Below are 23,465 nucleotides of genomic sequence, written 5' to 3'. Positions count from 1 at the left end.
ACTGTAGGTCCCCCTGAAGGAAGACACTGACACAGAGACAGAACCGTGAACAGTTTATTGGGGGGATACCAGGAGAGACAAAACACAGGGGACAGGATGGGCAGGGAAAGCATTCAGACCACCAGGCAGAAAACATTCATATCTTTACTAAATATAAACTCCTTGGAGCCTGGTAGTAGGAGGTCAAGGAAGTCTTCAGATTACAAAATGATTAGCCTGTAAGGCAAAAGGATTTGGGTTAGTACAATGGGACATTATGTTTTCCCAAATGCTCTCTGCCTCCCACAGTGTATCTGAGGCCTTGGATGGACACTTGAGTGTGTGGCCACCTCTGCGAGTCTACATGTAATAGAAACAAATTGTCTTCATACCTCACATAGAAATCTCTGGTTGTACCCGTTCTCTTAACTATCTTTTACTTCATGGTGGCAAGGACCTGAAATTTAATAGAAAAAGGGGGCTCTTTGCTTTATCTTTGAAATGAGAATTGCCACTATCTGGGCTGTGGTGTTACACTCTTAGTGTATCTTGTGGACTTAAATGAACATATTTTGACACTCATCGATCGGCATGGAGCTATTTTCATTTAAATGTGAGAACAGTGAATGGTCAGAGCCCAGATACTTTGTCTCAAAAAGAAAAAAATAATTGGCAGAGACAGAGAAAGGACAAACTTGTGAGTGAAGAGGGAAGGGGGAGAAGGTGAGGGAGAGAAAAAATCCCAGAGAGGCTCCACATTCCGCACCAAGCCCGACTTGAGGCTCAATCTCAGAACCTCAAGATCGTGACCTGAGCAGGAATCAAGATTCTGCTGCTTAACCGACTGAGCCGCCCTGGGGTCCCTGCAGGTTCTTTATGTCCTTCAACTCCCACTGCTCTAGTGACCTCAGAATCCAATATGCTCCCCCTTTCACAGATTAAAAAAAAGCTGAAGCCCTGAGAAGTCCCCACTGAGCTGGTATTTGGGCTGAGAAATCAGGAACACAGGCAAATCCTCAGGACTCTGGGACTGAAGTCCCGGAGAAGTGCACAGCTGCAGGCAGGGTGGTGACGCAGATGCAGAGGCCTGGTGACAGGGCTCCAGCTAGGGCGGCTCCTGGTCAACAATGACTCCCCCACTAACAGTCTGACTTGGGCTGAGGAGAGGGCAGCCCCCCTTCACTGGTTCTCGGTACTGTATTCACTTTTTCTCACTGGGGGACATAAAGTCAGCCAGAAAAGGATCCCCAAAGACCAAGTTAAATTTCCCAAATCTCCACGACGGTCTTTCACATGGTTCAGAGCCTTCAGAAACTCAGGGAAACAATGCTCTTCACAAACTATGAGTGAATGGCTTCATGGCAAAAAGGACATTCTGAGGCAAATGACGGCGTGACCGACACTGTGTGAGTGAACACATGCAGCAGTCGGTGTGGACCGCGCGGTGTCCTCACACTCACTCGCAAGCTGCTGGCCTGCCCGGAACGGCCTCACCCTCCCTGAGAGAAGCCCAGCCTCTCCCTGAGCAGCACCAGCCTTCTCGGCATCCACAACCTCCTGTTTCTGTGTGACTCAGGGCTCCCTCCCTTCCTTCTGGATACATCTCTGGTTCTTTCCTTATACGGAACACACCGTCTATCCTTTCATCAGTGTGTCCCTCCTTCTCTCAGACGCACACCCTCCATTCCTCACATTAAGAGCAGGCCTCATCCCTCCCAGAGCACAGAGCGTCGTCTCTGTACCATGTGCGCACACACACCTGCTGTGCCCAGCTTTCGGAGAAGGGCAGCTCTCTGTCACCACAAGGGACCTGCCAAACCCCTCAGTATGACTGGAAGACAAAGCCCATCAATTCTATCTACAGAACAACCGGAAGAAAGTTACCATGTCCTTAGCAGCCTTCACTCCTCCATGACATGAGAGGCCTGTGGGCAGCACCACTGGTCCTTGTGGAGGACGCTCCAGCATCTGTATCTGACCCACGCCATGGAAAAGACAGAAGCTTCTCCCCTGGAAGTGATTGAGCAACATTCCAACGAACCCTCCACACCTGCCTCCGGCATCTGCCACTGTTTCTCATTCTCACCTCCCCGACCGGACAAGAGCGTTTCCCACAAGTTTCCAGACTGCAGAGGACAAGGGCAGACCCCTACACTAACGAACAATGAAGGGACCACAGCCCTGTGTCAGGCGTTTATACAACTAAGGAAATGACAGCTCAAACCCTACACGCTGCAGATGAAGTGGGAGCTGTTTCATCCCTCCCAGAACAACATATGCGGATGCTGGACGTGCACGACGGTAAGAGACAGATGTCTGCCACCGTGCAACGGAGACACTGCCTTCCCAACAATGGCACCTGCCCGCTGCTCAGTGTGTGCAAACAGCCAGGCACACGCACGTGTGTCCTGAGGAACGTCAGAATCTTACTGCGTCCCCAGCCCAGTTTCCCCTTGAATGTCAACCCTGAGCACAAACTCTGCCTTTACTCCACCGACAAAACCGCAAGGTGATGATCTGGAAACAGAGATTCCTGTAAGCTCCGCACGAAGACTTGCCACTTGGAACAGGAAACGACACCACACACGGACCCCAGGATATACCCAACAGACACAGGTCAGGACACTGTGCTGCCCAGAGAGGAACAGGACTCCGGAAATGGGTACAACTGAAAACACCCGAGTATTTCCTTGGTTCTTCTCTGGGACCTTCTTGGGCACGACGCTGCTATTGTCCCCTTGAGCGCCACAGGCTTCTGAAAGGGAAGGAAGCCCTAGAAGGGACGGAAGTGGATTCAGACTGGCGATGACCACGCAGGATTCAAGCCAACCCTCTCCCCCTGTCCCAGCCTATTCCACTCTCTCCCTCTGGTGGGTCCTTCGTATTCCTCACAGGACTCCCCTGACCCCTATGGACTAAGGAGAGACCTGTCCCTCACCCTAATGGATACGACTCTGCCAAGGGAACAGATGTTTCCAGAACTAATCTATAACGCTGGACAACTGTGGCCTCCACACGTGAGAGTGATGTGAAGGTTGTGCTTCATCCAGCCCAGAGCCCAAAACGTCGTGTCTGTGTAGTGCACCTGGGCAATGCTTCTATGTCTGTCCTCTGCAAAATGTCACTTTTCTTCTCCACGGCAGACACCTGCTGCCCAGGTCTGTATGGTGAACCAGACAGTCCATGAGATAGACGTCCACCCAAAGTGGAGGAATGTTACCATGTCTTCACTCGGGCTTATCATTGCATTGCAAAGCCTTGTGGTACCACCTCTCCATCCTCTCCAATGGAAGTGGTTCAACTATGAATAAGCTTTATGACTCACATCAATTCAGACCATCTCACCATGTGGTGGAGGAACGAGGTGTGGCTAAGGCCCCCATGTCCACCACTGTGGAGGCGGAGGAGGAGGAGGGAAGCCTGGTACATTCCGCCCCATGTGGTAGGGCATACGGAGGGGCCCTGGGCAATGAGGAAAGTCCTTCACACCTCTACCGACCTGCAAAACAGACAAGAAAATAGTTTAGTAAAACGGACAAAAGGTGCAACACCAAGAAAAGAAACCAAAACAAAGAGCTCTCAGCACCCGGCTCCTTCTCCAATGCCACCTTCCAGGAGAGCTGCATCGTGCTAGCAAACTCACATGCCCCTCCCAGCTGGGGCCAGTACAGTAAGGGGGGAGAGGGCAATGGCTGTCACAGAAGGGCCTGTCACCAAACATCACTGCCCATGTCTGCCCACGTTCCCCAGCAAGAAGTAGTGTCTTAAAGATGAAAAATGACCATTGCAAACTAGGAAAGCAGCACATTCCAGACACGGAGGCATCGACATCCAGGACAACACTTCCTCTATCCTCCTCAGCCACCGGAGAAGATTTTGGTTTGGTCAGAATAGAGAGAATGTGACGAAACTGAATGCCCTTTCTCCACAAAGTTTCAAAGCCACTTGAGGGGAATCGTTTGCTTGTAAGTCCCCGACTCTCCCCACGCTGCCTTGCCTCCTGACAACGGGGTCCTCTCCTCTCGACAGTTTCTGTCCATGGCCACAAAGACCCTTGAGGAATTAGGGGCTTGTGGTCTGACAGGGGCCCTGGAAAACTGTCTTCTCAGGAACATGATACCAAAAACCCTTATTTACACTCAGCAGCTGTGTTTGTCTTTCTTTTTTTTTTTTTAAGATTTTATTTATTTGACAGACAGAGATCACAAGCAGGCAGAGAGTCAGACAGAGACAGGAAGGGAAGCAGGCTCTCCGGTGAGCAGAGAATCTGATGTGGGGCTTGATCCCAGTACCTAGGATCATGACCTGAGCCTAAGGCAGAGGCTTTAACCCACTGAGCCACACAGGCGCCCCCTGTGTTTGTCTTCAAACACAGTCATTTGGAAATTTCAACCTACTTAATTCCAGAGTAATTTTGTCCAATGAGAAATGAAGACAGGAAGGCCATATAAGAGAATTCACAAAAGGGTATATGCTTCCCGATGGAAAACTCCACACGTGTGATGGGAAAAGAAATCAGCTCACATGGTAACTTAGGACCAAATGTCCTGCTCCTGGAAGCCCAGCTGAAGGGCTGGGAGGTACTGGTCACACAGGTAATCCCTGAGTCCCCCTTCAGAACGTGTGCGCCTGTGTGCGATTATGACAGTGCACCTGAGAGCTCTGAAACTTCAAAATATTTGGAGAAAGGGTGTTAAGTGGGCTGGTTCTGCACAGCACTTTTTCCAGCAGAAATAAAATGGGGATAACTCATGAAACATGTCCCGAGAACATTCCAGACTGCAAAGGAGACAGTATAAAATGCAGAGGGAGTTTTCCCCAGTTTCCATTTGTGAGGATTACCAGACCCATCTATCCCCAGCATGAGCACAACACCAGTGCACCTGAACTTAACCTAAAGGGAGTTAGGCCGGCCAGAGGACTTCACTGTGGAGGGAGGGGTCCTCCTCCCCCAGTTAGTTCCCCTGGTGTGCACTGTGGGCAGGTAGGGGTGCACACACACGCACACGCATCTCCCCCATCACTACGTTCCAAGACAGTAGCATCCGTGCCAGAACAGCGACCCGTCCCCTGCGTCTCACCTAGAACCTGGGGTGAACAGAGGCCGTGGGGGAAAACTACTGTCACCACATGTTATTATAGGTCTGCACCTCGACAGAGACAAGAGTATGCCACCAAGGATGACTAACTCAGGAAAAAACTCCATTCAGAACAGACCAGTATCTACGGCTGGGACCACACTTCCCCCACCACGGCAAGCACAGCATCTCCTTCTGTACATTGAGAACAAACACAATGAGAGGCCATGGGAAGCCCGGTGTCCACGCGTGGAAGTGCAGCCGCTCATGGGTCAACCGGCAGCCCACCAGCAGCACCCCCCGACCAGCTCTGCTTCCCTCCCTGACAATGGGGTCTGCTACACTCCACAAGGGCTGTCCATGGCCACAGACACCGCCAGGAGATAGGAGTGTCCGGATCCTGCAGACGACCTGGAAGACTGCTTTCGGAGAGAAGCACGATCCCTACGAGTGAGCGAGACCAGCTCTGTGGATCCGCGTACCCGACATTCGGACACTCCTTAGCTCAGGCACAGAGCAAATGCATAGTCCTTGGTGCTGAGAACCACCAACGGGCCGATTCGACATCCCCAAATGCAAACCCGTGTGTCTGGAGAGCACATGCAATGCTCCCGGGATGGGTCAGGAAAGACACTATGAGCTGGCACAGCCACCAGACCCCATCAGAACCCGCTCACGGGAGCACAACTGAAACACGTGTGAGGGGTGGGCCCTGCGGGGAGTCACCAGGATTCCCTCTTCAGGGCTGCTGCTCCAGGGGGCGTTTTCTATAACATACCCGGCACCTGCCAGAGTTCACCATCATCTCACCCAGGGGCCAACTGGAGGGATTCCAGCTCACTTCTTCACCCACACAGACGGGAGGTCACAGCTCACCTTCTCCACCAACACTCAAGCTGCCCAAAGCACGTGGCACAAGTGTAAGGCAGTCCTGGCTTTTCCTATTTAACCTGCGAGACATCCTCCCAGGTTAGTCTCCTGACCCGAAAACCAAAAATGCTCCTGCTCCCGCAGGAAAGCAAACCGCAAGGAGCCAGCCAGACTAGCCGACTTCACTGTGGAGTGAGATGTCATCCTCCTCGAGTTATTTACACACACGCACACACGCACACACGCACAATCTCACACACACACACACGCGCGCGCACGAGGTGAGCATCCTACCATCACGTGCCTCTAAGCATCTACAGCTTTGGGAGGAAGCACGAAATTGAGGATCTCTAATGGAGCAGCCCGGAGGCTCCTGGGTGAACAGCGTGCACTCTGAAAAGGATGATCGCAGGACACACGCAACAGCCACAAGGCGAGGACAGGGTGCTGTCCACACTGCAACACATTTCAGAAACAGACACTACTAAAAACGCCCACAGCACTTACCGTAGCCATCTCTGGGTCCGTTTGAGGGCTGGTGCTGCCGTTCATCCTGGGAACCGGTCTAGGTGCTGGATCAGACAAAGGTCAGAGGTTTATTGTGGTCTGCATGCCCTCCATGCCTTCCTCCTCCACCTTGCACTCTTTCCCACACTTGGGTCCCTTATCAGAGGGTTTCACCCGTGACTCAAGTGACTCCTTTGCGGAGAGACACCGGTCACCTGACTCTTACGGAAGACACTCCACGGCCTTGGTTCTAGGGTTTCCATAAGTAATCCATCACATGTGGATAGGTCGGGGTACAACTGGCTGGAAATCAACCCTAAAATTGGGGCGCTCAACACACATCAGACAAAATCACTTTTTCTTCATAGATTAACCATCTAAGTGAGACTAGCCATGGGTGGGTGACATCCACAAACCCCCAACATGAACGGCCCACGTTCTCTTCTCAGGCCACAGGTGGATGGTTCATTTGTCCAGCCTGCAGATGAGACCTAGCATGCATGACCGGCCAACAAACAAACAGTTCAGGGAAGAAACAGACTTTGACAGTTGTATAGTCACGAACAAAGAAAACAGGCAGATTGAGCAATAAAGCTATAGCATTGCACCGATAACATGAGAGGAGTAAAATATATTTCATTGCTGAATATGGTCCTATAGATTACAAATAAAACAAAAATATAGGAGCCTCCATAACAAATAAATAAATGCCCTTTTTCACAAATAGTCTTTTTTTTTTTTTTTTTTTGCCAAGGCTTGACCACTGAGTCAAGGTGGGAAGGGCGCTCGGCTCCCACCTTCTCAGGCTCAGCTCTTCCGAAGGGGGTAGCAGGGGGGGAAGGTGTGGAGCGGCATGAGCTCCACCTGTCACAGGGCAAGTGTCCTGCTGCCTGGGGGTATATGAGGAAAGCACCCTCCTGTCACCCCTTCAGACAACCTGCAGTCTTGTGATTCTCTCCAGGACACACAGCGATCACCCACAGGAATGGGAAGGACACCATGTGGTTTCACAGTAGAAATCAGGCTGCTGCATTTCACATCGTGCTCCCTACCTTGCCACAGAGGCCTCTGCAACTCAGGCCTTCCCGGCATGGGTTCACGCCTCATGGATCCCACAGGCAGCATCTCCCCTTTCATCATGCGCAGTCTTGAACACAGAAAAAGAATGGACATCTCTAAGAATTACAACACCACGTCCTCTCCCAGGCACTAAACAGCATAGCTGTCACCTCTCCAAACACCCGTAAGAATGCACGTCAAACTCTCAAACCTGTATTTCAGGTAGGCGTTCTCCCTGCTCTGCTGCATCATCCTTGTTTCCCAATCCCGAGCCTTCCTCTGCGGGAGAATAACACACCCACCTTCAGTTGTGCCCGACTGTGCCCCAAACAAAGACAAGGAAAAAGAAAACACTTACCCAGTTAGCCAGAGCATTCCTCTCCTGAACTGCGATCTGAGAAAAGCCAACACACCAAAAGCCCATGTTCAGGGCTCTAAGGGCCACTTCCATCACCTGCAGGGGGCGCCAAGGGGTCAGTGTGTTGGGCACAACTCAGGTTACCTGGCCTTTGAAGGTGAGCTCAGCCTCCTGCAGCTGATCTTGCATTTCTTCCACTTGTTTTCTGTGAGGGACAATTGTTTTCATCAGACAAAACCGAACACTGGGTGTGATTTTCAATCATCTGCTCATGTGGCCATCCTCCTCTTATCTGTCCCCTCATACAATGGATCCTGACACAGGAAACACTTTGGCCGGACTATAATTGGACAGTAGGATCAAAGCTATTGTTATAGCCTTTCCTTAATCGTTTTTCTTTGCCTGCAGGAACTGACAAAATTTCCTTACCCATTTTCAATCTTTCCCTCAGTTATCACATGACAAGTGTCTTTTGTCATGAAGCTCTATTCTCCTTTAACTTCTATCCTCGCCAAGGTTCCCAGGGTTGCAAAGACCAGCACCATCAGATGACACTATCGTGTTTATGGGTAGGACTCATCCTAGGACAAACTGCTTTCCTCAAGACACCACCCCAAGGACACTGGTGTGGAGCCAGTTTCCACAGTCAGGCCAACACAGGGGATCTGGACATGTTTAGTAACATAATTGTTTTGTGCCTTATCTTTCCGTGATTGTTAATTCTTTCTGGATACATCCTCTGAATTTTGGTGTATATTACTTCATTGAGTCCTCAAAATGTACAAAGTTTAAAAATCCAAAGGGAGGGAGGAGTCAAGATGGCAGAGAAGTAGCAGGCTGAGATGACATCAGGTAGCAAGAGATGAGCTAGATAGCTTATCAAACCATTCCGAACACCTACAAATCCAACAGGAAATCGAAGAGAAGAAGAGCAACAATTCTAGAAACAGACAATCGACCACTTTCTGAAAGGTAGGACCCACGGAGAAGTGAATCAAAGGCGACGGGAAGATAGACCCCGGGGGGAGGGTCCGGCTCCTGGCAAGCAACAGGACTTTTAAAAGTCTGCTCCACTGAGGGACATCGCTCCAGAGGCTAAACCGGGGTGAAGCCCACGCGGGGACAGCGTGGCCCCAGGTCCTGCAGGGTCACAGAAGGATCAGGGGTGTCTGAGTGTCGCAGAATGTGCAGCTATTAGAGCGGGGAAGCCAGCTACAGAGACAGAGCCGAGGAGTGAGCTCTCAGCTCGGGGTTACCTTGAACCGTAATCCGTGGCACAGGCCACTGCTCTGTGAGTGGGGTCCCCACAAGATCTGGGGAGACCCCCCCGGAAGAGCTCAGGGATCTAAGGGGTTCGGAGACTCCAGGTGGAGCTGTGTGCCAGAGACAGATGCTTAGTCACAGGCTGGGTGAGCTCGGAGCGTGGCCGGAGGCCAGGGAGACAGGAGTGGTTGAGCGCTTTTCTCTGAGGGCACACTGAGGAGCGGGTGCCTGAGCTCTCGGCTCCTCCAGGCCGGAGATTGGGAGGACGCTATTTTCATTACCGTCCTCTGGAACTCTACGGAAAGCGTTCAGGAAACAAAAGCACTCGAGAGCGAACCCGAGAGGATTACTTAGCCCGGCCCCTGGCAAGGGCGGTGCAATTCCGCCTGGGACAAAGACACCTGAGAATCACTACAACAGGCCCCTCCCCCAGAAGATCAACAAGAAATCCAGCCAAGACCAAGTTCACTTACCAAGGAGTACAGCGGAATTCCAGAGGAGGAGAAAGCAAACCATGGAATTCATAGCTTTCTCCCCATGATACTTTAGTCTTGCAAAGTTAATTAATTTTTTTAATTTTTTTTCTTCTGCTAAAATTTTTTTAACTTTTACCCTTTCTTCTTTTAACGTTTTTTAACCAGTTTATCTTAACAATACTTTTAATTAAAAAAAATCTTTTTTGAACCTTCATTATTATTGTCATGTTTTATCCTTCATTGTATCTAACTTCAGTTTTTGTATACACATAGGGTTTTTTCTTGTAAAAAATTTGGGGTACAGCTTCTTCTAATAGATCAAAATACACCCTAAATCTACCACCGGGCTTGTTCTAGTCTCCAGCCTGAGCAAATTCTCTCCACATTCTTTTTCTTTATTCTTCCAACTAACCTGCCAATCAACTCCTTTTTTAGAAATTAAAAAAAAAATTTTCATCCTTAATAGTCATATTCCATCCCTTCATTGTGTTTACCCTTATATATATTTTTCATTCTTTAAAATTTTGGGAGGTAATTTCTTCTAAGAGACCAAAATACACCCAAAATAAAGTGAGTGACCCTGTTCTAGTCACCAGTCTAATATGTATATATATTTTTTCTTTTTTATATTTTTCCCTTATTTCTTTTCTTTAAAATTTTTTTTTCTGAACTTCTTTTTACCCCCTTTCTCCCCCCCATGATTTGAGGACTCTTCTGATTTGGTTAAAGCACATTTTCCTGGGGTCTTTGCCACCCTTTTAGTATTTTATTTGCTCCTTCATATACTCTTATCTGGACAAAATGACAAGGCAGAAAAACTCACCACAAAAAAAAAGAACAAGAGGCAGTACCGAAGGCTAGGGACCTAATCAGTACGGACATTGGTAATATGTCAGATCTAGAGTTCAGAATGACGATTCTCAACGTTCTAGCCAGGCTCGAAAAAGGCATGGAAGATATTAAAGAAACCCTGTCTGGAGAAATAAAAGCCCTTTCTGGAGAGATAAGAGAACTACAATTTAACCAAGTTGAAATCAAAAAAGCTATTAAAGAGGTACAATCAAAAATGGAGGCTCTTACTGCTAGGATAAATGAGGCAGAAGAAAGAATTAGTGATATAGAAGACCAAATGACAGAGAATAAAGAAGCTGAGCAAAAGAGAGACAAACAACTACGGGACCACGAGGGGAGAATTCGAGAGATCAGTGATACCATAAGATGAAACAACATTAGAATAATTGGGATTCCAGAAGAAGAAGAAAGAGTGGAGCAGAAGGTATATTGGAGAGAATTATTGTAGAGAATTTCCTTAATATGGCAAAGGGAGCAAGCATCAAAATCCAGGAGGTGTAGAGAACCCCCTCAAAATCAATAAGAATAGGTCCACACCCCGTCATCTAATAGTAAAATTTACAAGTCTTAGCGACAAAGAGAAAATCCTGACAGCACCCCGGGACAAGAAAGCTGTAACATACAATGGTAAAAATATTAGATTGGCAGCAGACTTACCCACAGAGACCTGGCAGGCCAGAAAGAACTGGCATGATATATTCAGAGCACTTAACAAGAAAAACATGCAGCCAAGAATACTATATCCAGCTAGGCTATCTTTGAAAATAGAAGGAGAGATAAAAGGTTCCAGGACTAATAAAAACTGAAAGAATTTGCAAACACCAAACCAGCTCTACAGGAAATATTGAAAGGGGTCCTCTAAGCAAAGAGAGAGCCTAAAAGTTGTAGGTCAGAAAGAAACAGAGACAATATACAGTAACAGTAATCTTACAGGCAATACAATGGCACTAAATTCATATCTCTCAATAGTTACCCTGAATGTAAATGGGTTAAATGCCCCAATCAAAAGACACAGGGTATCAGAATGGATAAAAAAAAAAAAAACATTCGATATGCTGCCTACAAGAAACTTATTTTAGACCCAAAGACACCTCCAGATTTAAAGTGAGGGCATGGAAAACAATGTACCATGCTAATGGACAGCAGAAGAAAGCTGGGATGGCAATCCTTATATCAGATCAATTAGATTTTAAACCAAAGACTATAATAAGACATGAGGAAGGACACTATATCATACTCAAAGTGTCTTTCCAACAAGAAGATCTAACAATTTTAAATATCTATGCCCCTAACGTGGGAGCAGCTATCTGTAAAAACCAACTAATAACAAAATCAAAGAAACACATCGACAATAATACAATAATAGTAGGGGACTTTAACACTCCCCTCACTGAAATGGACAGATCATTCAAACAAAAGATCAACAAGGAAATAAAGGCCTTAAATGACACATTGGACCAGATGGACATCACAGATCTATTCAGAACATTCCATCCCAAAGCAACAATACATATTCTTCTCCAGAAGAATTCAGAGCATTCTCCAGAATAGACCACATCCTGGGTCATAATTCAGGTCTCAACCGGTATCAAAAGATTGGGATCATTCCCTGCATATTTTCAGACCACAATGCTCTGAAGCTAGAAATCAATCACAAGAGGAAAGTTGGAAGGAACTCAAATACATGGAGGATAAAGAGCATCCTATTAAAGAATGAATGGGTCAAACAGGAAATTAAAGAAGAATTGAAAAAATTCATGGAAACAAATGATAATGAAAACACAACGGTTCAAAATCTGTGGGACCGCAAAGGCAGTCCTGAGAGGAAAATATATAGCGATACAAGACTTTCTCAGGAAACACTAATGGTCTCAAAGACACAACCTAACCCTACACCTAAAGGAGCTGGAGAAAGAACAAAGAAAGCCTAAACCCAGCAGGAGAAGAGAAATCATAAAGATCAGAGCAGAAATCAATGAAATAGAAACCAAAAAAACAATAGAACAAATCAATGAAACTAGGAGCTGATTCTCTGAAAGAACTAATAAGATTGATAAACCCCTGGCCAGACCTATCAAAAGGAAAAGAGAAAGGACCCAAATTAATAAAATCATGAATGAAAGAGGAGAGATCCAACCAACACCAAAGAAATACAAACAATTATAAGAACATACTATGAGCAACTCTGTGGAAAAAAATTTGACAATCTGGAAGAAATGGGTGCACTATTAGAGACAATATAAACTACCGCAACTGAGCCAGGAAGAAATAGAAAACCTGAACAGACCCATAACCAGTACAGAGACTGAAACAGTCATCAAAAATCTCCAAACAATCAAAAGCCCAGGGCCAGATGACTTCCCAGGGGAATTCTACCAAACATATAAAGAAGAATTAATTCCTATTCTCCAGTTTCAGGAGAATAGTTTCAGTTCCAAAAAACTGAAATGGAAGGAAAACTTCCAAACTCGTTTTATGAGGACAGTATCACCTTGATCCGAAAACCAGACAAGGATCCCATCAAAAAAGAGAATTACAGACCAATATCCTTGATGAACACAGATGCGAAAATTCTCACCAAAATACTAGCCAATAGGATCCAACAGTACATTAAAAGGATTATTCACCACAACCAAGTGGGATTTATTCCAGGGCTGCAAGGTTGGTTCAACATCCGCAAATCAATTTATGTGATACAATACATTAAGGAAAGAAAGAACAAGAACCATATGATACTCTCAATAGATGCTGAAAAAGCATTTGACAAAGTACAACATCCCTTCCTGATCAAAACTCTTCAAAATGTAGGGATAGAGGGCACATACCTCAATATTATCAAAGCCATCTATGAAAAACCCACCGCAAATATCATTCTCAATGGAGAAAAACTGAGAGCTTTTCCGCTAAGGTCAGGAACACGGCAGGGATGTCCATTATCACCACCGCTATTCAACATAGTACTAGAAGTCCTAGCCTCAGCATTCAGACAACAATTATAAGAATTACAAAAAGAAATCAAAAGCATCCAAATCAGCAAAAAAGAAGTCAAACTCTCACTCTTTACAGATGATATGATACTATATGTGGAAAACCGAAAAGACTCCACTCCAAATCTGCTAGAACTTGTACAGGAATTCAGTAAAGTGCCAGGATATAAAATCAATGCACAGAAATCATTTGCATTGCTTTACACAACAATTAAGACAGAAAGACGAGAAATTAAGGAGTCAATCCCATTTACAATTGCACCGAAAACCATAAGATACCTAGGAATACACAAAGAGGCAAAGAGGCAAAGAAACTATACTCAGAAAAACTATAAAGTACTCATGAAAGAAATTGAGGAAGACACAAAGAAATGGAAAAATGTTCCATGCTCCTGGATTGGAAGAACAAATATTGTGAAATATTGCTTTGCTACCTAAAGCTATCTACACATTTAATGCAATCCCTATCAAAGTCCCATCCATTTTTTTACAAAGAAATGGAACAAATACTCCTAAAATTTATATGGAACCAGAAAAGACCTCGAATAGCCAAAGGAATATTGAAAAAGAAAGTCAAAGTTGGTCGCATCACAATTCTGGAATTCAAGCTCTACTACAAAGCTGTCATCATCAAGACAGAATGGTACTGGCACAAAAACAGACATATAGATCAATGGAACAGAAGAGAGAGCCCAGAAATAGACCCTCAACTCTATGGTCAACTAATCTTCGACAAAGCAGGAAAGAATGTCCAATGGAAAAATGACAGCCTCTTCAACAAATGGTGTTGGGAAAATTGGACAGCCACATGCAGAAAAATGAAACTGGACCATTTCCTTATACCACACACGAAAATAGACTCAAAATGGATGAAGGACGACAATGTGAGAAAGGAATTCTTCAAAATCCTTGAGGAGAACACAGGCAGCAACGTCTTCGACCTCAACCACAGCAACTTCTTCCTAGAAACATCGCCAAAGGCAAGGGAAGCAAGGGCAAAAATGAACTATTGGAACTTCATCAAGATCAAAAGCTTTTGCACAGCAATGAAAACAGTTAACAAAACGAAAAGGCAACTGACAGAATGGGTGAAGATACTTGCAAACGACATATCAGATAAAGGGCTAGTATCCAAAATCTATAAAGAGCTTAGCAAACTCAACACCCAAAGAACAAATAATCCAATCAAGAAATGGGCAGAGGACATGAACAGACATTTCTGCAAAGAAGACATCCAGATGGCTAACAGACACATGAAAAAGTGCTCCACATCACTCAGCTTCAGGAAATACGAATCAAAACCACAATGAGATACCACCTCACACCAGTCAGAATGGCTAAAATTAACAAGTCAGGAAATGACAGATGCTGGCGAGGATGTGGAGAAAGGGGAACACTCCTACGCTTTCGGTGGGAATGCAAGCTGGTGCAACCACTCTGGAAAACAGCATGGAGGTTCCTCAAAAAACTGAAAATAGGGCTACCCTATGACCCAGCAATTGCAGTACTGGGTATTTACCCTAATGATACAAACGTAGTGATCTGAAGGGGCACAGGCACCCCAATGTTTATAGCAGCAATGTCCACAATAGCCAAACTATGCAAAGAACCTAGATGTCCATCAGCAAATGAATGGATAAAGAAGATGTGGTATATATATATAATGGAATACTATGAAGCCATCAAAAGAAATAAATCTTGCCATTTGAGATGACATGGATTGAACTAGAGGGTATTATCCTTAGCAAAATAAGTCGATCAGAGAAAGACAACTATCATATGCTCTCTTCATGCAACGTGAGGGGTTTGGGGGGTAGGAAAAGAATAAATGAAACAAGATGTCACAAAACAAACTGAGGGGTGCTGGGGGGAGGGGAGGAGGGAAAGGGTGGTGGGGTTATGGACACTGGGGAGGCTATGTGCTATGGTGAGTGCTGTGAAGTGTGTAAGCCTTGCGATTTCAGACCTGTACCCCTGGGGCTAATAATACATTATATGTTTATGAGAAAACTAAAAAAACTTTTTAAAAATACAAAGGGAACAGGTGTTTCAGGAGCCAATAGTATGTAGTATCTGAACTTACCTACATTTCTCCATTTCTTCTTCGGTTACTTTCAGATTTTCATCGGCAGCTGACAGCTCATTCTTGGTTGCATTCAGTTCAGAAAGTGTCTCTTCTAGCTTCCTAAGATGGGAAAGGTATATACATTGTCCCGTAGCCAAGGTCCTGAATTTCTGCCATTTATCCTCCCAGCACACTTGATGGCCTATGTTGGAATGTCCCCGCTAAAAGCACAGACGGACAACACAACAGGGAAATGAATGAAGGCCCCATTTAGGGTTAAAGAAAAATCAGACTCTGGCTGCTGCCAAGCTCCCTGCAATTGGGGCTGTCTTTATACTTCTCTACTTTAATTCATTCACCATGTCACCAAATAACATTGCACGTTGTGCCCTCTTGGAATACGTCTTTGGTTTGAGATGGTGAAGGCGCATTTAAATTCAAAGAGAAAAGCCAAGCCTGATGAGCTACACTCATTAGGATGAAGCAGGGGCCCATCATTAGTCTCACACCTCCATGGAGTGCCCTGATCCTCAGACCAAGGCTGTGCCCCACATAGTCAGCCCAAAGGAACCTTCCAGGATATGACTTCACTGGCATGGAAACTCACTCCCACACATCTCTAGGCTTTAGAAGCACAACCCCTGGCCCCTCATGAAAGATCCTGGTGTAGGAAAAGGACAATCTTAGTGCCGAAAATATGTCCTCAAATAATCCATGTGAACTGTCACATACTCAGGGTGTTATCTCAGGGGAAAAGACTTCAGATGGAAAACTGCCAACCCCATTGAGTCAACCTTTTTTTTTTTTTTTTAGATTTTATTTATTCATTTGTCAGAGTGAGCACAGGCAGACAGAGAGGCAGGCAGAGGCAGAGGGAGAAGCAGGCTCCCGATGTGGGACTCAATCCCAAGACCCTGGGATCATGACCCGAGCCCAAGGCAGCTGCCTAACCAACTGAGCCACCCAGGCATCCCGTCAACCTTTTTTTTTTTTTTTAAAGATTTTATTTATTTCTTTGACAGAGACAGATCAAAAGTAGGCAAAGAGGCAGGCAAAGAGAGAAGGGGAAGTAGGGTCCCCACTGAGCAGAGAGCCCAATGCAGGGCTCAATCCCAGGACCCTAGGACTATGACCTGAGCTGAAAGCAGAGGCTCTAACCTACTGAGCCACCCAGGCACCCCGAGTCAACCTTCTTGAACAAGACCAACTTCATGGATGGTGAAGGCAGCAAACGGTGATGCTTAGAAAGGTTGGTCTGCTGTGCTGCCCTAGACTCTTTTGTTCACGGTGTTGATTCACAAGGTTTCAACAGGGCACTTGTCAAGAATCTCATGCAGAAAGACTTAGAAACAGGCAAAAGCTGTAGAAAGAGAAGGACAGGAACATCTGCTTCTGGTCTCACAACTATCCTTCAGCAAATGTCTTCTGGAGCAGCAGTCAATGTGTGGCTCAGGGATATAGTGTTGAAGAGAGAAAGGTGGTCAGGACACTGGACCCGCCCCAAGAAGAACCTACCAATGAACAGAACCCAGGTGCTTGTGAGAGAGAGCGGCCCCCACCCCCGGTGTGGGAAGGAATAACACAAAGCTGAGTCTCCAGGGAAGACAGGGAACAGTTTTGCTTTTCCACTTGAATGAGGGACTCCAACATTCTGATCTCCTCCTGAGAAACAAAAGGAAACACTGGACAAGAGGGCAAACGTGTGAGTGAATGCACCCAATTTCTAAAGAGCACATGAAGAAACACGAGAACCAGCTGGAGAAGAAGGAAGCGTAGGAGGAAGCCAGCCTGGCAGTGGGAGCCAATCTCCCAAGGACACATCAGTGAATTCTGGAACAGGCGAGTGAATACAAAGTAAATGAACAAGCAACCTTTTGGGGACAGGTTGGAATGCAACAAGCGAAGTTCTGGTCCAGCCAGCAAAGATGAGACTTAGTGAAACTGCAGGCTTTGGTTGGGATCCGGGAGAGTTATACCTAGAAAATCATGTGGAGGGGCACCGGGATGACTCAGTCATTAAGTATCTGCTTAAAAGTATTTGGTTCAGGTCATGATCCCAGGTCCTGGGATTGAGCCCCACATTGGACTCCCTGTTGGGCGGGAAGCCTGCTTCTCCCTCTCCCACTCCCCCTGCTTGTGTTCTCTCTCTTGCGGTGTCTCTCTCTGTCAAATAGATAAATAAAATCTTTTTTTAAAAAGGAAAGAAAAAGAAAATCAGGTGGAGAGGAAATACCCTGGCCTTCTTAGGGATTGGGCTGCAGCGAATGATCTCAGTTGTACACCAGATGAAGGGACCCAATACTGCTGGAGCCCCAGCCCACTTTCCACAAAGAAACATTCCCTGTTTTGGCAGGAAGAGAATTCCATTTTTCTCTCCACATTCTGGACCCAAGTCTCATACTGAACAAGAAATGGGCCTAATGCAGGAGTGGTATGAGCATGTGATGAGAGTGAAAATGAAAGGACAATGTGGACTGACCCAGAGGGGATCCAGGTATCAAAGTGACTAATGCTGGTACCTTCCCCCTTCTTCCCCAATGAATCACACAACAACGTGTGGCAAGTCGTTAGAACACAAAGGAAAATGCAGGTTACACAAGTCAAGACAGGAAGGGCAGGCACAATTCTACAGAATGCATTTGGCAAAAGTACTCTAAGATCCAATTCGAGAAGATCCAAACAGTTATCTAGACTTGCCACCACGAAAATTCATACAACGGTATCTGTGACAACACAGCAATAGCTTACTCTTCTGCAGTCAGTTTTCGTCTTTCAGAGAACTCCACCACCATAGCCAATTTCTTCTTTAGCAGGTTCAATTCTGCTTCTTTAGCTGTTTTCTGAGAACTCAGGGCATTACCCCGGTCTTCCAGGAACTTTTTACTTTCTGTAAAGGATGAGTTTCCTTTTGTGTGTTTGTGCCATGACCTGAGAACTTGGCTTGGATGGGGAAAGGAGAAGGGCAAGACCGTGAAGGCAGGAAGGCCTTCTTTCCCTGCCCGACGCCAACTCATTGCCACCATATGGAGATTTCTTCCCCGAAAACAATGTACCTTTCAGTTCTTGGTTTTTGGATGTCAAGGCTCTCAGCTCTTGATCCCCCAATTCATCTTGGGCCTTTAAGACAGATTTGAGAAAAGACATATCAGGGCACCTAACAGGACAGGATCATGGAGGGCAACAAACAAAGCCCTTGAGGCATAAATAGAATAAGGGGAAAGTAAGGAAACTAGTTCATGTCAAAAAACGCACAAATGGCTTTCTTAGTGGAACAGATATAAAATAATTTTCTACTATACAATTGGGCTTGCTATCGCCCTTCACTGCTCACGTATTTTGTGGGATTTTCTACATAACTTGGAGGGCAGCGCCGAATGATGTGATGATGACCCAGCTGTGAAATAAAGCATACTTCCTAGACCTCGAAATAGCAAACCTCATCAGGGTGGTCCTGAGTGAAATCGCAGCTCACTGTTCTGTAGGAGCTGCACTTCCCAGACGCCCACGCTCTACTGCGTGAACAGCACATGAGTATGATGCACTCACCTTACCCAATGAACCAAAACCCTCCCGAGCCACATTATAGGACAACTAACACCAAACTCTTACCACATCCACATTCTTGATATTCTTTTCTCTCTCAGCTTGTAAGAGAGCCTGTTTAAAATGAAGGGTGTCCTTCATATTTTCATTAATGTCTTCCACCTTTTTGATGTTCTCCTTCAAGAAAATATATTGAATGAGTAACAATGATTCATTCCTTGGGGCATCTGGGTTGCCCCTGGGTGGCCCAGTCTGTGGAGTGTCTGACTCCTGCTTTCGTTTGCCTCAAGTCCTGATCTCAGGGTCATGGGATTGATCCCTGCATCAGGCGACATACTCAGCACTGTGTCTGCTTGGCATTCTCTCTGTCTCTCCTTCAGACCCCCCCCCCACGCTTTCCTTCTCTCAAATCAATCTTAGAAATAACAATAATTTAAATAATAATAATAATAGTATTTCATTACTTTTATTTCTGTTGTTAGAACACAATTCAGGCAAAGAAAGGATTCTTACTTTTAATTTACGTACTTCAGCAAGGGAAAGCTTATGTTCTCTCTTCATTTCTGCTTGCTTCTTTGCTTCCCTGATCTATAAAACATATGAAAAAGGAATCAGAATTCCAAAATAGCATGTTAGAGAAACCTATCTTTGTGACTCCTTTCACAAAGAGAGAGGCAGTGCTCTACATTTGTGAAGCTTCTCTTACTCAAGGACCCTTTCTGGATTGCACGAAATAGATCAATAGAATGAACTACCAAAGGGGGAAGTAACCAAAATGAAATCACAAAAAATATTTGAAAGGGCACACATACCTTCTCCTCCCAACTAGCTATGCTTTCTTCAAGTTCCCTGTTTTCCTTTTTAAAGTCATCAATCTCCTCCCTTCTCTCTCTGCCTGCCTCTCTGCCTACTTGTGATCTGTCTGTCAAATAAATAAATAAAATCTTTAAAAAAAAAAAAATGGGGCGCCTGGGTGGCTCAGTGGGTTAAAGCCGCTGCCTTCGGCTCAGGTCATGAACCCAGCGTCCTGGGATCGAGCCCCGCATCGGGCTCTCTGCTCAGCAGGGAGCCTGCTTCCTCCCTTCTCTCTCTGCCTGCCTCTCTGCCTACTTGTGATCTGTCTGTCAAATAAATAAATAAAATCTTTAAAAAAAAAAAAAGTCATCAATCTTCTTCTGGATTTGGTCTAAAGTAACTGAAAGGAGAAAAAAGAATTTTAAGAAAATTAGCAAAAACAGTGACATTGAATAATCCCAGTGTATTAGTACCAGAGAACATTCTCTGACACTTGGGTGTCACTAACTTGCTAGCATTCCCATTGTGCCTGAAGAAAACAAGTTGTAGCAGCATTTGAAACCTAAGACTTTCTATATCAGTGAGATTCCTACTTAAAATGTTTTTCAAACATAAAAAAACCAATTGAATATCTTCTCATTTTTCTCCCATCTGTAAGCACCATTCTTGGAAAATTCAATCCCTGCAAATGCTAATGTCATCGCCAGAGCTGTGACAGAAAAATCAAGCATCCTAGCAACTAAAATCTCTCTCCTCCAATGATTCAGATACAAAAGTAGGTCCCTGCAAACGACCCAAAATGAGCAAAACTCTCCTTTGGTCCTGCTCAGTGCCACGTCCACTTCCAGGTCCTACTTGGAATTCCACACAAGGGAAGCTCAAGATGTCAAGTGAGTGACAACTCACAGGCCTTCAGAGACTTTCTGCTGCTCACAGATCGCCTTTCATGAACCCCAGGCTGGGGGCTCTGGAGGACGAGATCTCTGCTATAAACACACTTGGGTACAATCTCCACATTATACAGAGTCTCTGGAGGGCCTGGGTGACGCACACACCCGAGAAGACAAGCTTTTTTCATCACAACAGGAGAATGTTAGCCTCCACACTTACAGGAAAACAACACTCAAGAGGAGCCTGATCACAGCTGGGTAACACATGTAAGGTCTAGAACACAGACTCCTCTAAGAGCCACTTAATTCTCTCATCTTGGGGCACCTGGGTGGTTCAGTTGGTTAAGGGTCTGCCTTCTGCTGGGGTCAGGATCCCGGGTCCTGGGATCGCATCCCACATCCAACTCTCTGCTCAGCGGGGAGCCTGATTCTCCCTCTCCGTCTGCCTGCGACTCTGCCTGCTAGTGCTCTCGTTCTCTCTTTCTGTCAAATGAATAAACAGAATCTCTTAAAAAAAATAATTCTCTCATCTTTCCTCAAAGTGCAAACTTCTCTTCTTCTGGCCCACTGTGAGCGCTCTCCTGCTCTGAGACCTCTCTTCTCACCAGCAGCACTGCCACACTCACAGCAACGAACAACGACATTCCACGGTTTCCTAAGTGCCAGGCGGCCACCCAGGCCATCAACAGCCAGCACCACCAAATCACCACAATCTTGGTGCCCCAGACACTATCCATTATCCCCACTGGCACAGGCTCTATTCCATTCATTCTCCCCTGGCAGGAAAGGCTCCCTCCACTTCAGACTCAAAACCACGCTTTAATCCTCTCCTGTGACACACGCTCTGTGTGGCAATATCTGCCTTCTTCTCTAAGTGTAGCCTGTTTGCTAGACTCGGACAGTTTTCTCCTCTTGACATTTCACCAAGAGCCAGCTCATGACAAAGTACTCACTCCAGACGTCACGCTGTCATCATCACTTGCCTCCTAAACATCTCTCTGCAAAATTACACCTTGTATTCTCCCTAGTCCCACGAGGAGTTCCTCCTCCTGGTCTCTTAGAGATGGCAACTCCCTCCACATTGTCACTTAGACTCCACATGGGGAAGAGAACCATTTTCAAGACTTAACAAGTCAGTGAGACATCAGAAGTCACCATATTTACCCCTCGTCAAATTAAACCCACATCAAACACCGGTACCGAGAATTTTTGGCAAAGAAAACGGAAGCCCAAAATCTTACCTCCATATTGTCGAGGCTTGATCTAAGAGAGGAAGAAACAAAGATAAGCTGGATGTCAAAACATATTACGGGTAAAACTCTATAGTTCAGATAAATACCGCAACTGTAATTCAAAGGGATTACAATAATCACTTTGCTTAGCAGAATGAATTCACAGGATTAAAAAAGAAGACAAAGTTAGAATTCCCTGATTAAGTCATCATAGTTCACAATCCATTTCTGATAAAGAGAACAAGTGTGTTTAACTCATTTTGACCACAAATTCTATTCACATTGTATTCAATGAATGTTCAACCTATTCAATTTTGACAAGGAATCATGCAGACATTGAAAAAATATCCATTAATTCATCATTTCCCTAGCTTTTTTTAAATGTTAGTCACCACACAGTCTGTCATTTGTTTTTGATGTAGTGTTCCAGGATGCACTGTTTGCCTATAACTCCCAGTGCTCCATGAAATACGTACCCTCCTTAATACCCATCACCAGGCTCCCCACATCCCTCTCCTGGAAAACCCTCAGTTTGTTTCCCAGAGTCCACAGTCACTCATGGTTCATCTCCCCTTCTGATTCCGCCCCCCCCCCATTCATTTTTCCCTTCCTTCCCGAAATATTCTCTATGCTATTCCTTATGTTCCACAAATAAGTGAAATCACATGATAATTGACTTTCTCCACTGGACTTATTTCACTTAGCATATTTCCCTCACTTTTTTGCAACCCAGTATCTGCACTGAAGTACAGAACCTGGGACTATTTTAAAGTTCTGTAAGAAAGAAAATGGAAAGAAGGAGGAAAGAAGGCAGGCAGGCAGGCAAGGGAGCAAAGGCTGTGTCAAGGATATGCCTCTTTCCTTCTCTACAAAGCTTTCCTGAAACCTTACAAAGAGTTCGCTGTTTGCTGAATTCACACACAGTTACGGTACATCAGGTGCTATGAAGTTTCCCAGACTGTTTCAAATGCAGTGTCATTGAAAAGAAGTAAAAGCCATCGGATGAGAAAAAGAGTGGCCCATGACGAGAGATGAAGCATAAGCCACAACAGAAATGACAGCTGATGTTTCCAAAAAGGGGAGCCAGGCAATTCAGACTCGAGTCACCCTGATGTTATTATAGCTCAATAACATCTAGGCAAGACCTCATTTTGACACCATTAACGTATTTCCTCATTCAAAAATTTTATGGGATGATGACAGGCTGGGGCCAAACCCCAAATCTTGCCAGGATATTGGAATATCACCACGCTATCAATAAACCAGTCATAGTATGTTGTTGGGGAGAGTGCATCAGGGGAGGGAAATCAGAAAGCCATGGTTATTCCTTTAATTTCACATGTTGATTAGGAACCTCTGAGCTCCCCTGGCCCATGTCACCAGCCCCATAGGCAGGGGAAGTGGAAAGGTAGATGGCTACACCAAATACATAATATTTTTCTTTTCTCCTTGAAGGGAAGTTTTCTCCATTGGTAGGGAGAGGGGGGAAGAGTCCCATGTAGAAAGAAACT

Source organism: Martes martes (assembly GCF_963455335.1).
Source record: "Martes martes genome assembly, chromosome: 18".
NCBI classification, from domain to species: domain Eukaryota; kingdom Metazoa; phylum Chordata; class Mammalia; order Carnivora; family Mustelidae; genus Martes; species Martes martes.
Note: the sequence above shows the minus strand (reverse complement) of the source record.